The 16021-nt window shown below is 49.8% G+C and overlaps 1 long non-coding RNA gene across 1 annotated transcript; it reads right to left on the reverse strand.

Annotated features, from left to right (window-relative positions):
- Positions 1–12907: 12907 nt before the first annotated feature.
- LOC132512068 (uncharacterized) lies at positions 12908–15936 on the reverse strand. The gene is made up of 2 exons (XR_009537812.1): positions 15230–15936; positions 12908–15121 (listed from the first exon to the last, which is right to left on the reverse strand). It is a non-coding gene; the product is annotated as an uncharacterized LOC132512068 (long non-coding RNA).
- Between the last annotated feature and the right edge of the window lie 85 nt (positions 15937–16021).

Consider the following 16021-nt stretch of genomic DNA (forward strand, 5'->3'; position numbering starts at 1 on the left):
TTTTCACGGTGGTGGTGGGGGAACATTCTGGGCTTTGGGCAGGAGGGAGGGGAGCTGGAAGGGCTCATCCATCCCCTCCCCCAGCCGCCAACCAGAGCTGGAAACCTGGGAGACTTCCAGGAGGCCACCCTCCCCTTCCCTCCGCCCCAGCCCACGCACCACTGATTTCACCTCCTTGACTCTGTCCCCAATGCTCCATCACGAACACGTTCGCTGCCTGCGCGTAAGCCTCATCGTTCATTCCTCACCGGATTTTGCAACAGCTGCCTAAGTGGCCTCCCAGACTCCGGTGCCGTCTACCTTGGGCCCATCCTCCGCTCAGCTGCCCCAGAGAGCCTCAGAGGCTCCACATCACCCCAGGATAAAGCCCGAGCTCCTAGGTGGTACTCAAAGCCCTGCTGTCCTCCCCCTGCATCCTCTCCGAACTCCGTGGTCACAGTGTCCTACCACATTTTGTTTTCCTAATCGTCTACTTACTCCTCACCCACTAAGCCCCTTGAAGGAGGAATCTTCTCCACATTTTTACATTTTTGCTTTTCCAGGCCCTGGCAAAGCTCTTGGCCAATCAGCCTTACCCTCCCATTCGGGGAAGCCAGGCAAGCCCTCTACCCCCAAACCCCATCTCTCATTTACCTGCTCCCCGTCTTTTTCTGCTGCCCGACGTGACCCCACTGCAGAGCCTTTCTTTTCTTGTGTTGAAAGATGGCAAGTGACGGAATTCCCTGGCAGTCCAGTGGTTAGGACTCGGTGCTTTCACTGCCAGGGCCCGGGTTCGATCCCTGGTTGGGGAACTATAGATGCCTGCAAGACTTGCTGTGTGGCCAAAAAAAAAAAAAAAGATGACAAATGAACATGCATATCAACTTTTGCTCCCTCCCAAACCCAGATCCCATGGAAACAACGGATTTGGGTTTTTGTTAAAGGCATAAATCCACAAGAACAAGAAGACCGGGAGAGGAAAACAATATGCAACAGAAGAAAACTTAATCTTACACCAGCCCTGGGGAAAGCTGAGAACCCATCTGATTTTCATGCCCTGAATTTCAGGAATGGTGGCCTTGGGGAACCTCTGGATCCTCTGGGGAGATGGGTGAGTGCTCAACTCAGGCGGATGGGTTGGAAGTCTGAGAAACAGTCCCAGGTCCCTCCCACACTCTGAACAGCTGGTGGTGCAGGACTTCTCAGGGTCTTTAAGAAGCTGATGTGCAGTTATATTGAGACCATCCACAAATGGAATTCATTAGGCAGCATTTTATAAACAGATTTATCTCTGAGACATTTTTTTCCCTCTCACTTTTAAACAGCTTGAGGCAACATAGCTTGGGCAATGCTGTTAAAACTTGCCAGCAGCTGGGAGGTGGGGTGGGAGTGAGACAGGCTGGGACCTGGGACCCTCTGCTGCAGTCTGCAGTGCAGACCCCTCTGCTGCAGGACCCTCTGCACCTGGACCAAAGCAATAAAATACAAAGAGACAATAAGGGACTAAAAATAACTGTGTGTGTGCTTTGTCAGGGCAAATTCTGGACAACAAGATACAAAAAGACCAAAAAAACCCCAACTACCACTTCTGAAGAGTCGGGAGCAAAACAGGGTACTGCACATGCCCCCTGCACTCAACACCACCAAAGGGGTGGGCAGACCCCCTGAGCCGCCCCTCTGGCCTGACCCCTGGACACACCCCTACCCTCACCGCATGTGAGGAACCAGCTTCCTGGTTCCTTGTTCCTTACAAGCAAGGGAACCTGCTACTTGTTTTCACTCCCCCCTGCTGCAGCAGGGGCCCCAATAAAGCCTTGCCTGAATTTCTTGTCTGGCCTCTAGTCATTGTATTGATTGGGGAAAGGCCAAGAACCCTGACCAGTAACAGGAGCACATATCAGAGGTTAGTCCAAGTCACCCTTAGAGCAACCTCTTCACTCAGGCCAATTGAGTCTGATCATTCATTCATTCATTCATTCATCAAATGTTTATTAAATGCCAGTCTGGGCATAGGGTGAAAACAAAGATCAATAAGACACAGTTCCCACTTTTGGGGGACTGACCTCCTGGTGGGGAAGTAATCAACTGTCTGTTCCCATTTAGGTAACAGAAGGACCGAGCCCTTTCCCTTCCTCTCTCCAGAACCAACTTCCTCTAGAATATTCAGGGAGAATATTCTCCCTTGGGCTCCGGGGTCATCCAGTTCTCTGTGTATCTTCTCTCTCAGCTCTCACCTGGCTCCACCTCTCTGAACCCGCCCAGTTTTCTCTGGGGCCTCCTTCAACTTGCTGCTGGTCATCAGAGCTCCCCTAACATAGGCTGGTGTGTGTTTTATAGAATTTCACTCCAGGTTTAAGATAATATGGGGTTTCCAGACAGGAAGCCACTTGAAATTGAAAATCATCTATTGCTAGACCGGGTGTCAGCAAACTTTTTCTGTTAAGGGCCAAATAATAAATATTTTAGGCTCATGGACCAACAAGCAAAATCAAGCATATTATGTACAGTACGCTTATATAACAACAGAGAAAGTAAATTTCCATAACTTTTTTATTAATGACATTCAGTGTATAGTAATAATTGAGTACATTTCTTTGTAACACAGGTCTACTAAGGAGAAGAATGGAATTATTTGGGGGGGGATATAACATTTTGCTTAGTTGGTTCAAAGTTAGTGTTCCCCATCATCAAACTGACATGATCATCTGTAGAAAACAGTTTTAGCTCACGGGCCTTACAAAGACAGGTGGCAGGTGGATTTGGCCCATGGACCGTAGGTTGTGACCCTTGGGCTAGACGTCCATCAGCCATTCCCAGCCTCTATAACTAGCTTTCAGGTGTAGGCATTGCTCTGTCTTCAAGTTGTCTCCTCCAGACCTTTCCTCCCATCTCCTCTCCACCTACCCTCAGGTCCCCATCCCACAGTGTTTTCTTATTATGCAGAGCATTTAAATCTTGTTAGACTAAATCTTTCCTATCTATTAGCAACCTACATCAGGAGCCAAGTCCAGCCTGCTGTCTGTTAGTGCACAGTCTAGGAGCTAAGAAAAAAAATATATATATATAAATTAAAAAAATATATATATACATATATCACATACCATGTAATTCACCCATTTAAAGTGTGTATGTCAGTGGTTTTTAGTATAGTCCCAGATACGTGCAACCATCCCCACAGTCAATTTTAGAATATTTTCATCACTCCGATAAGAAGCCCCATACCCTTTCACAGTCCCTGCCCCCCACTCCCCATCCTCCTTGTCCTCAGCAATCACTAATTTACTTTCTATCTCTATTAAGAATACTTTTCACATTTTAAAGTGGTTTTTATTTGATTTGATTTATTAACCTTTTTAAAGACATTTATTATTCATTTATTTATTTTTGGCTGCGTCAGGTCTTAGTTGTGGCACGTGGGATCTTTGCTGAGGCGTGTGGGCTCTTCGTTGTGGTGTGTGGACTTCTCTCTAGTTGTGGCATGTGGGTTTTCCCTTCTCTACTTGTGGTGCGCAGGCTCCAGGGCGCGTGGGCTCTGTAGTCGTGGCGCGTGGGCTCTAGCTGAGGCACGTAAGCTCAGTAGTTGGGGCGTGTGGGCTTAGTTGCCCCACGGCATGTGGGATCTTAGTTCCCTGACCAGGGATCAAACCCACGTCCCCTGCATTGGGAGGCGGATTCCTTACCACTGGACCACCAGGGAAGTCCCTAAGGTGTTATTTGGGTTTTTTTGTTTTTTGTTTTTTTGGCTGCGTTGGGTCTTCGTTGCTGCGTGCGGGCTTTCTCTAGTTGCGGAGCATGTGGTTTAGGCGTGCAGACTTCAGTAGTTGTGGCGCATGGGCTTAGTTGCTCCGCGGCATGTGAGATCTTCCCAGACTAGGGATCGAAACTGTGTCCCCTGCATTGGCAGGCAGATTCTTAACCACTGCACCACCAGGGAAGCCCCCTAAAGTGGTTTTTAAAAAAATCAAAAAAGAAGATTTCGTGACATGTGAAAATTACATGGAATTCAAATTTCAATGTTTGTAAAGTTTTATTGGCACACAGCCACACCCATTTGTTTATGTAATTGTCCAGGGTTGCTTTCTGTGCTAGGAGGGCAGAGTTGAATAGTTGCACCAGCGACTCTGTGGCCCTCAAGCCTACAGTATTTACTATATGGTCCTTGAGAGAAAAGTTTTCTGACCTCTAATGTGGGCTAGGACTTGGGTGGGGGTTAGGGAGGAGGGAGGGGGAAGCTTTTTTCCCCAGCCTAATGCACCCATTAGAAGAACATTTCTCATCTGTAGAGGAACTGAACTGCTCTCCTGGGCCAGTGGTTCTTAGATTTCTGTGAGGGGACTTTGGTTCCAATGCTGACTCCTGGGCCTTATTCCAGATGGGTCCAGGGCAGGGACAAGGAAGCTGCCTTTTCATCAGCATCTGATGATTCTGAGGCAGGTGGGCCTCAGGGCACACTGGGAAGCCCAGTCCTTGTGAGTGCACTCAGATGGCAGCCCCTCTCATGGAACAAGGATGTTTCCTTCCTGTTCCAGAGGCAGTGACCTTGAGGTGTGAGAAATGCCACAGGCGCCTATGTGTGCAGTGAAACAGGAACCTGGAGGAGGGGGGTCCTGAGGGAGCACCACCCCCGAGCAGGGGTCCTGAACTTATCTATCTGGTCTCTGGAATGAGCATGTAAAAAGTAACTAAGTGAAGTAACTCAGAAAGAGAAAGACCAATACCATACGATATCACTCATATGTGGAATCTAAAATATGACACAAATCATCGTATCTATGAAACAAAAACAGACTCACAGATATAGAGAACTGACTTGTGGTTGCCATAGGGGAGGGGTTGGGAGAGGGAAGGATTGGGAGTTTGGGATTAGCAGAGGCAAACTATTATATATAGGATGAATAAATAACAAGGTCCTGCTGTATAACACAGGGAACTATAGTCAATATCCTGTGATAAACCAAGATGGAAAAGAATATGAAAAAGAGCAAATACATATGTATAACTGAAGCACTTTCCTGTACAGCAGAAATTAACCCAACATTGTAAATCAACTATACTTCAATAAAATTAAAAACAAATAAATAGAAAAAAAGAGTAAAGGGCCAGATATACTCATTCTCCTGAAGCCTGTACCAGGCAGGCATCGGCCACAGAAGAAGATTCTGATCCAACACTGAGCAGCCTGGCTGGGGGCTGACGTGGAAAGCACTTTGTCAGTTCTTGGGGGCCGAGGAGGTGTGGGTGAAACATCGTACCTACTCAGGCCTCGAGCAGAGTGGCTGCCTCCCCTGTGCTTCCAGGGGAGGGGGAACCAGTGCTTCAGAGGGACAGACCCAGGCAGGCTCTTTAGAGAGAATCTTCCACCTCTTCTTCCTCTGTATTAAGAAAAATAACAAATGTACAGAGAAACAGAAAGACTCGTACAACACAACTAGTATCCCGCCACTTGGACCTGACAGCAGTCAGCATTTTGTCACATTCACTTTCTCCCTCTCTTTCTAGATAGGTAGATAGGTTTTTAAAAATCATACATTAAAGTTGGCTCTTTGGGTGTACAGTTCTATGAGTTTTTTTTTTTTTTTTTTGTGGTACACGGGCCTCTCACTGTCGTGGCCTCTCCCGTTGCGGAGCACAGGCTCCGGATGCGCAGGCTCAGCGGCCATGGCTCACGGGCCCAGCCGCTCCGCGGCATGTGGGATCTTCCCAGACCAGGGCACGAACCCGTGTCCCCTGCATCGGCAGGCGGACTCTCAACCACTGCGCCACCAGGGAAGCCCTAAAACAAATTATTAATGAGATATCAGGCATCCTTTTTCTGTCCTCAGTCTTTGAATTGGTGCGTATTTCACACAACACCTCTTGATTCAGACTAGCCGTGTTTCAAGTGCCCATTTGTCACAAGTGGCCAGTGGTACTACCTTGGACGCTGAGACGCATACCAGTCTCCCTGTGCGCCCATGTGATTGGGCCCCAATTGCCCACCGTGGGCAACATGCTGTGACACACTCTTCAGGAACCCCTTTCTCTTCCCTGCCTCAGTCCCCCTTCCCTACTGGTACTTCCTGGCCTCACTCCCAAATAAACCATTTGCCCTCAAAGCCTCGTTCCAGGGTCAGCTTCTATGAGAACGAGGCCCCAGAAAGGGGCTTCTTTCATTCTCCACTTCAGTGAAGCCAGGAAGAAAAGAAGGTTTTTTTTTTCCCATTCCGTAGAAAGGATGCTGGGGTTCAGAGCTGGCCTGAGGTTTGCTGACAGTCCCCCAGCAGGCCTGGAACAGAACCAGGTGCAGGAGGTAAATGTTCTCTCCCACCTGCTTCCAACCCCCTGAACTTTTAAATTTTATTTATTTATTTTAAACCAGGAAAACAGCATTCCCCTGGTGGTGGGGAACTTGGTTTGTTTCCTGCCCTGTGTCCCACCTAGCCACCTCGCAGCGTAGACAGTTCTGCTTCCCGAGTTCAGCCAGCCCGGGCTGGTCCTGCCCCGGGGTGAGACCCTGTGGAGGCTGTGGACACAGCCTGAGACACCCTGAGGACCAGCGGCGGCTGGTGGGAGATGGGCTCCCTCGAAGGGCATGATGGGAGAAATGCCCCTGGGTCCCCCCAGCCTCATATATCCAGCAAGAGGAGAAGACCAGATCTCCTGGAAGGGGGGAAAAGAAAGGAAAAAAAAAATCTTCCATCTGTTGAGTATTAACCTCTGAACCATTTAACCAAACATTGGCTTCTCTTGTCATTTGATAAGGTGTGTCCAGCCAAGGGAGATGAGAAAATTGGGAGGTTATTCTTTTAAATTACATCAGCAGGGGGTTTGTTCTTGCCGCAGAGCTCGGAGGGTCCCGTCTGAGCCATCACATCACCACCAGCACACTCAAGGACAGATTTGAGTGTTTTCCTCTGCCCTGGGCGCTCAGGCATTCACAGGGATTTTTTAAAAAGCAAGAGGGATTTGAAAATAAAGCCCATGCACGGCAGGCTGTCTGCCCTGAGCCAGCACTGCAGCGAGGGTGATTATGGAGGAAGGAATGGTTTGTGTCACCGCCACACAGAAATGTCCGACGGCTTTTCTGCAGAGACAACACCTCTCAGTCTTCCAGAGATTCTGTGTGCAGACTTCCGGAGCTGTCGGGGACCTCCAAGGCCATCCCGCCTGCCCCAGCCTGCCTTGAGTCGAGTTTCTCGGTGGGATGGGCCAGCAAGCAGTCTAGACAGATAGGGACCTCCAGAGCTGGCCAGCCAGCTTCCGCAGGCAGATCTGACCTGTCAAGAGGACATCAGGCCCTGGACAGAAAGGCAGGAGCCCAGCCTTTGGCTCTTGTCTCTGGCCCGGGTCTTCCTCCTGTCCCTCTTGACTGTCGACTCACAGGAGCGCGTTATCTCCCCAGACCTGCCACCCCCCACAAGGCCTCCTGGGAGGTTAGCTGAGCCCTGGAGGGAGTCAGGAGTCTGTCATGAATGCCTTGTATGACCCTGAACCAGTCCCTTCTCTCTGGGTCTCAGTTGCCCTGTGGATCAAAGGAACTGGATGGACTGGTCTCCAAGGTCTTGTCAACTCTGCCCTATGGTGGTGTTTGTTCATAGGATTCCTCCAATAGGGAGGAAACACATAGTCTCTGTTTCTCCCGGTGACTCACAGCCCCAGCCAGAAGTCTTCTCTGCCATCTTTTCTAGGCTCATCTACTGAAACACCACTCCTTTTCCTTTCTCTATCCCTCTCCCCTTGGTTGGCAGACCCCATGAGGTCTCACCTTTCTCCTACCCTGGACTCACTCCATCTTGTCTCTCTTTTGTCACTTTTTCCCTGGGGAAAGAGAAAGGCAATCCATTCCCCCTAAGCACTGACTAAGCTGGCCCTTTTCCACATATTAGCTCATTTAATTTTCTCAGCAGCTCAGAACCATGGATAAGTCTCATCTCAGATGGGGAAACTGAGGCTTAGAAACCATGGCTTGGCCAAGCTCCCACACCAGGAAGAGGCGGAGCCAAGATTCAGACCAGGTGCGTTTGACTCTAAAGGTCAGATTCTCTTCACTACATGACCTTTCTGTGTCACCTAGCCATCTGGGTTCTTCCTGGGTGAGGCTCCAGGCAACCTGAGGACAGAAGGGGCAGAATGGCAGAGTAGGCAAACGCGGGGTCTTGCTTTGAAGACCTAACTCCTTGGCAGACGGGGAAGGGAAGTTCTCAAGTCTCAGAAATCGACTGGGACATGACAGTAATGAATTTGAGCCCTGGGCTCCCTGCATATGATTTCACGCCTGTTGCATTCCCCATCTCAGGTCATGGCCAGCTTCACTGACCAGCTTGGCTTACCAGAGAAGCCTCTAGAATGAGTCCCACACAACAGCCCAAATGACACAAGGCCAGGTGCCATCTTTTCCAACACAGAGTAGATCTGTGACCTTGGGCGAGTTCCTCCAACAATCAGAACTTCGGTTTGCTCATCTGCACGATGGGCATAAGGTCACCCACCCACCTCAACAGGCAGCAACAGTGAAGAGACTTCATTGGCTCTGATGTAAAATATACCATCTTTCTTATTCTCTCACAGCCCCCACCCCAGGGACACCTGTAGCCCACAGCTGGCAGACATTTGTTGGGTATAAATTAGTCACCATCATTTGGACAGACCTTTGGAATTTACTGAATATTTCCACACCTTATATTCTTTAATTCTCCCAGAAGACCTTTCAGAGGGCAGGGTTGCCCTTTGCCCTTGGCCCCAGTTTACAGGATGGGGAAACTGAGGCTGCTCTTTTTTTTTTTTTGTAATGAACTTATTTATTTATTTATCTATGGCTGCGTCGGGTTTTCGTTGCTGCGCGCAGGCTTTCTCTAGTTGCAGCGAGTGGCCGCTTCTCTTGTTGCAGAGCACGGGCTCTTGGCACACGGGCTTCAGTAGATGCAGTACGTGGGCTTAGTAGTTGCGGCACGTGGGTCCTAGAACGTGTGGGCTTCAGTAGTTGTGGTGCACGGACTTGGTTGCTCCGCAGCATGTGGGATCTTCCCGGAGCAGGGCTCGAACCCGTGTCCCCTGCATTGGCAGGCGGCTTCTTAACCGCCGTGCCACCAGGGAAGTCCCTGAGGCTGCGTTTTTATGGCTCCCAGCTGGCTGAGGAGTTGTGGTGACTTTCAGAGCCCTCTGCTGACAGCTCTCTGTCTTCCTGTCATTTACAGAGAGCTAGCCTGTAAGGGCAGCTCAGCAGCCAGCTGCAGCCCAGATGTGGAGGCCTGGCTGGCCATGGAGGAGGTGGGTGGGTGGGGACATCCTCCCATTTCCTCCCCTGAAGACAAATGGTTCAGGGGCCACTGGAGACCCTGCAGGCTGTGGCTGGCTTGGGAGCCTTCCCGGAGCCTCCGTGAGGCGGGCGCTGTGCTCATCTTGAAAACAGTTCCTATACGGAGGTGGTTACTTGGAGGATGAAATCAGGGAGCAGGGGCTCAGCAAGATGCCTGCCCTTCTCCTCACAGCACGACTCTCTTTAAGCTCGCTTAGGCTCTGGGTCCTAAGGGCCATCCTCCTGGTCTGGGCGAAAGCAGGCCGGCTAAAGGGGGCCATCTTGGCCAGCACTTTTTTTGGCTGGTTTTTTGTGGAGGCCCAGCATTTTGAACTCTCTCCTCTGGCCATGGAATGAGCAGACACATACACGCACACACAGAGAAAACATACACACAATGCACACTTATGCAGCCGCACACACATGTATACACACACCCGTGCACGTGTGTGTACACACATGCATGTCCATCCACACCTCCCAGGAGAGACCGTGAGCTCCCTTAAGCCCCTCAGGGGAGGAGGGAAGGAAGCTGGGTGTCGTATATCATTTCTCTCCAAACAGGCAGTAGCCTCGCCGAAAGCGGGCTTGGGGGTGTTCGGCAGCCTTGAACTGGTCTCGGGAAGGAGCCCCTCTGGCCCATATTTCACAGACACCCCAGACAGAGCCCGCTGTCAGGAGCGCTGTCTGATTTCCTCCCCTGCCTGCCGGCTCAGATCCGCCCACAAAGAGGGCCATTGTGTCCGCCTCCACACCCCTGGCACCTGCTCCACAGAGATCCGACGGGGGGCACGCTCAGAGGGGATCTGGGGGACGAAGGCGCTGCGTCCTGAGCTGCAGCCCACAGAAGGGCTACAGATTCTTGAGCAGAAAGAACCTGGGTCTGGCTGAAGGGTCCCCCAGCCTCGCAGGTCTCAGCGTCCGCAGCACTCCCACCCTCCCGCCAGTCCTCCCAGGCGCCCCAGGGCTCTGGAGAAGCTTCTCCTCAGGCCTTTCAGGGACAAGATGGGTGAGGAAACCATTGAAGAGGTGGTGACTGAGGATGAAAAGGCATTTTAAGGGGACAGGAGCCCTCCCACCCTCTCCCACAAGAAAAGCCCTTAGCCCTTGGTCTCCTTTATGGAGGGGAGAAGGCCAGGCAGGCTGCTGGGAAGAGGCAGTTGTGTCTGGTTTTTCCTGCTCTAGAGTTTCCATGGGTTGGACATTCTGGGGAGGGAAAGTGGGGTCCTGGGGGGCAGTGCCAAGGAAGACAGAAGGAAGGGAGAGTGGGCTGGCGAGAGAGGACTTATGGGGCCGAGAGCCATCGCAAAACTTCCCAGGAGAACACCGTTCAGCAGGGGCCTGGGCATCCACTTTCTAATTCCCTGCAGGGACACCTCTGAAGAGGCTGCTCCACCCCAGGTGCCAGGTCACTGGGTCAAGGTCTGAGAGATGCCTCCCGTGGAGGGTATGTGTTGGGGGTGGTATAGGGGTAAGGAAGCTTTCATAACTGAATCGCTATCATAAGGGGTTCTCTTGGGGGCTGTGGTGTGAGGCCATAGTGTGGCAGTGGGCAGGGGTTCTGTTCTAGGCTAACGTATCAGAAGCAGATCTAGCCCCAGCATCCTGAAAACACTTGACCTTGATCACTATCCCCTACTGCCCCACAGCAGTGCTTCTTATCTGGACAGCTTGGTGCTTTGAAAACATTCTGCCCAGGGTGTCTGCGTATCTTTTATACTCAAAGCAGAGCAAGGTATAAGGTTGCTTTTTTTTTTTCACACCTGGAAATTGGCCCAGAGAGCGTAAGCGGCTTGCTTAAAGTCACACAGCAAATGAGTAGGACAGCAGATCCTAAAACCCAGACCTCCTTCTTGCTCTGTGCTTTTGTTGTTGCTACACTGCAGCCTCCCTGTAGAAGGAGAAGAAAACTGTCTAGAACATGGTGTGTGTGTGTGTGTGTGTGTGTGTGTGTGTGTGTGTGTGTGTGTGTGTTGGGGGGGGGAGGTGGAGCTGGGGGAAGGAAGGTTATAAGGAATAAGGGATTTCTCCTCTTGCAATGCAGAGCATATTAGAAGAAAACAACCCGAAGAAAGCCTGATCCCACCATGCAGGCGGCCGGTCAGCTCAGACACAGACCTGCAGCTCCCTAGTCAGGTGTGCTGGGTGCCTTAGAAAGGATTTGTGTTCCTGGAAAACTGGTTTTAAATCCTTTTAAAAAACACAAACAAAACCATCCTTTACAGGTGCTGGGAAAGGCTGCAGCCATTTTTTCTTTGGTACCATCAGGAATTCTTTAGAGATTTAAAATTGTCCTACTGGATTTTCTCAAAGTATGGTAAATCTGCTGGATCAGAGAGAAAACCAAGCATCGGGCTCTGGCCAAGATGAGCACAGGCTGGATAGCAGACGCCCTTCACAGGGGCTCTCAGACCTGGCTAAGCCTGTGCCCTTCCCAGTAACGCTGGAGTTCAGCCCAGCCGCGGGCCCTAGCCCTGGGGACAGGGTGGAGTCCTGAGCCAGCAGCTCCAATTAGGATATTAATAAAGAAAGAGAAGCTCTCGCAGCCAAGCCCATGGTGAGAGACGAGTTAGGTCACGTCTCTTTCTGTTCAGTCACATATTAGTACTGACCCTGATGTCACCTTCAAGCTATTAAGCATCACCGTCAGAGGCTTGAATGAGGATCTCACAAAGCTTTTATCAGGTATACCTCTGAGTCTTGCTGTTGTCAGTGGTCGACCCTGGACACTTATTTTTTGTCCACTGCAGGTCAAAGGAAGTGGCTCTTTTAGACCTCAGGGCTCAGGGCTGTGAGGTGGGGAGTGACAGAGAATCTTGGTTTGGTCCTGTGGCTAGAATCAGAGACAGTTTCCCTGAGCCACAGAAACAGGGTGGGTGTCCAATGCCCTCTTTTTTGGCAAGGGCATGGCCTGCCAAACTTGGTGGGCAGTAAAGGCCTGGACTGCATCAAGCCAGCCAGTTTAACCAGCATCTTGGCCAGAGATTCCCCTATGTGGTCTGTGTGGCCAGCAATGGGCAATTATGAGCTGAGAAGCCAATTGACACCACTAATTTAACAATTCCCCCATCCATCCATCCATCTGGCCATCCACCTATCTCTCCATCCATCATCCATCCATCTATCCATCTGTCCATCCATCCATCCATCTAACCATCTGTCCATCCATCCATCCATCTGTCCATCCATCCATCCGTACATACATATATACATCTATCCATCTGTCTATCCATCCATCTATCCATCCATCCATCATCCATCCATCTAACCATCTGTCCATCCATCCATCCAACTGTCCATCCATCCATCTATCCATCCATCCGTACATACATACATACATCTATCCATCTGTCCATCCATCCATCTATCCATCCATCCCTGCGTCCATCCATCCCTGCAATAACTATCTATTGAACATTTATTATATTCCAGGCATCATGCTGGTAGCTGGGAATAAAATGGTCAGAGAACCATAATTCATTTTCTTCCCTCCAGCTTGGAACACAGACCACAAATGAATAAGCAAACAACAAATAAAAGAACTATAAATTGTGGTAACCCATAAAGGAACACACATAAGGTGAGAAGACAAAGATCAAAGGATAGTAGTGGCCAGGGTTGATGGTGGCATCAGAGAAGGGCATGGATATGAGATACTTTTTGAAGGTTTATTCATGGTTTGTAGCAAATGGGACTGAGAAGGCACAACCAGTGAAAGAAGGAACGTGGTGAGAGCCTAATGCTATGGTGGCTAAGAGAGGACACCACTTGCAATTGCTATGTTGGTAGTTGTATGGGATTACCTGGCACAGGCCCTTCTACTTGGCTGAAGAATATATAGCTCTCAGTGGAAAACATTTCTACTCAATGGAAGGAAAGAAAGCCATCCACCGTGGGTTTTCTTGGTTATTGGAGCTGTGGCACTTTGGGGGTCCAGACAGGAAAGAGTGGATTCCTCCTGCCTGACACTGGTTCTTCTTTTTGAATAGAAGAGCTGTTAGAAATGCATCCGTCACAGGGTTTGGCCCAGGCAGGGGGGTAGACTTCTGAAGCCCGGAGTCCTTCCAGGCCCTTTCATTTGGAAATGGGTTCTCTGCATACTTCGTCTTACTTTCCTCTCTCTCCCTGTCTCCAAAGGGCAGCCGCATACTTGCTTGTCCTCAGTGCTCTCTGAAGGATGGAGAAATCCATGACTGAAGAGTTACTGTCGGAGAATCCTTGGCTGTTTGGTTCCTACTGAGCCTCCGTCTCTGGTCACGGTCACCGGTTCCCATCAGGGAGTCGCCAGTGGGTGGGCTTGCTTCCCTCGCACAGCTTTGCTCCCGAGAAAAAGCAGAAGATTTTTACCAGCTTGAGGAGCAGTTGGTCCCAGCTACAGTTCACCTAGCGCCGTTCAGTCAAATGCCAACACTGAAGAGTGGGAAGAGTCAGGGAGTCTTCAAAGGAAACCAGAGAGCGTGACTGATGTGTGCGTGCACCTTTAATTTCATTATCAGACCCTCCTCCATGGATTTATTAACTATTATTGGAGAAATTAAAATTCTCATATCGAAAGAGATTTTCTTCTATTGACTTTAGAAAGTGGATAATGTTGCTGCCTGATGTCAGGCGTGGGCCTCCCGTTGACAACTGGGCCATACTGACCCATTAAAGCTTCCTCTGTGTGCCTTTCAAGTTGTCCCTTTAAGTGCTAGTAGAATGCCTAAGTCTTTGGGGGGCGGGTCCAGGTCTGGGAGATCTTTCCAAACAGAAGGGAATGAGCAAGGGAATGTAGGTAAGAAATCACATGGTATCTATATATGGAAGGGCCAGTGGCTTGGTATTGCTGGGTTTTGTGGCAGGGGGTGTTGTAACGAGGTTGTAGAGTTAGGCAAGGGCCAGAGCATGGGGAACCTGGAGGCATATAAAGGGTTTCGAACTTTATGTTGTAGGTGATAGGAAGCCATTGATAGGTTTTAAATTGGGTGACAAGGTTGAATTTGTGTGTGTGTGATTGCTGTAGGGGATGGACTTTGAGAGCTGTTTGAGGTTCTAATTCAACTGTGAGATGTTGACAGCCTGAGCAAGGGCAATGGTGGTTGGAAGACAAAGCATGCGTGGGTGTGAGAGATACCTACGAGTTAAGCGAAATGAACAGGACCAGGTAACCGGCTGGTTCTGCAAAGCAGCTAGGTAGTATCAGGGATGTGTCCCAGGTTTCTAGTATGAGTGAATGAGGTTTCTAGCATGAGTGAATGAGGTTTCTAGCATGAGTGAACGGGTAGGTTGTGGTGTCGCCAACTAAAATAGATGATTCAGAATGCAGGCGGAGGAGCTAGCCTAAGCTGGGGAATGGAGGTTTCCCCTTCAGATATTTTGAGTTTGACGTGCCTGTAGCCATTTAGGTGGCAAAGGGCAGTAGGCGGCAGAGTATGTAACTTTAAGCTCCCACATCAGGGGTAGGGGAATGTTGGTCTGGTACCAGAATGCTGGGATGCAAATCCCAGTGTCATCACTGGAGTGGTCAGTTTCCACAAAGTGGTGCAGGAGTGACAAATGACCCCCAAATCCCAGTGGCTTACAACAGTGAACTGACATAGATGAAAATTGGGAGCTAGCTTTGGCTTTGCTCCACGTCTTTCTCATTCTGGAACCCAGGGTAATGGTGGAACCCCCGTCTCAGCCCAGCCTCGTGCAGAAGGAAGAGAGCAATGGCAGAGCCATGAGATGACTCTAAAACTTCTGCACAGACAGGGCACTCGGTGCATTTGCTCACATTCTATTGGCCGAAGCAGGTCACATGGACAAGTCTGAAGTCAGCCAGGTGGGGACATACACTCCTCTCACCGGAGGTACAGCATATGACAACAGTCAGGGAGCAGTATTCATCTAGTGGGGAGAAAAGAAAATCGTTGGGCCCAACCATATGACTTATGGCAACCACTAATGGGCTATAAAACCTTGGGGATTTACTCAACTTCTCTCTGTTTTGCTTACCTTATCTGTAAGACAGGAATAGCAGCACTGCCTCTTAGGATTGTTAAGAGAAGTAACTTAGTTCGTCCACGTAAAGCGCTTAGAACAGTGTCCGACACAGAGTAAACACTTTATACATGTAGGTGGATGGAAGGAAGAGGGAAGGTGGGGATATTATCTAACGGGGACTGCGATTCAGTTTGGGAAGATGAAAAAGTTCTGCAGACGGATAGTGGCAGTGGTTGCACAACAACGTGAAAGTACTTAATGCCACAGAACTGTACACCTAAAAATGGTTAAAATTTTATGTTGGGTATATTTTACTACAATAAAAAAAATGTAGGTAGATGGGATTGTCTGGGGAGGGCAAGAAGAGGAGAAGAGGGTGGTGGGCAGAAAGTGGAAAACTTGGGAACCAGCAGTGGGGGTGAAAGCATTGCGAAAGGGAGATTGTCTGCTTGGGAGACAGAGAAGGAACATTCTAGACACAGAAGAAAACCAAGAGAGGTTGATGTCCTCCGAAGCCACAGGAATCGAGTTAGGAGGGGGTGTTGGAGTGCCTGAGGATGTCTGCTCTGCTTGGCTTTGAACCTGAACCTTCCCTTTGGCACCTTGATTTTGGTAGGTCTGCTTTCCTCTGCCAGCTCCTGATGATATCATTTCTGGTCACCACCAACACCAGGCCCAGACTGCCTCAATGCCAAATCCTGGCCAGGTCTCTTCTCCGAGGTCCCTCCCTCCCCTCCCCTCTAGCCAGTCCTCTTTCGTCCATTGCTGACATCTTGGTGAGACAAATCTCTTTTCATTAAAAAG

The sequence above is a fragment of the Lagenorhynchus albirostris genome, chromosome 20 (assembly GCF_949774975.1).
Source record: "Lagenorhynchus albirostris chromosome 20, mLagAlb1.1, whole genome shotgun sequence".
Classification (NCBI taxonomy): Eukaryota; Metazoa; Chordata; class Mammalia; order Artiodactyla; family Delphinidae; genus Lagenorhynchus; species Lagenorhynchus albirostris.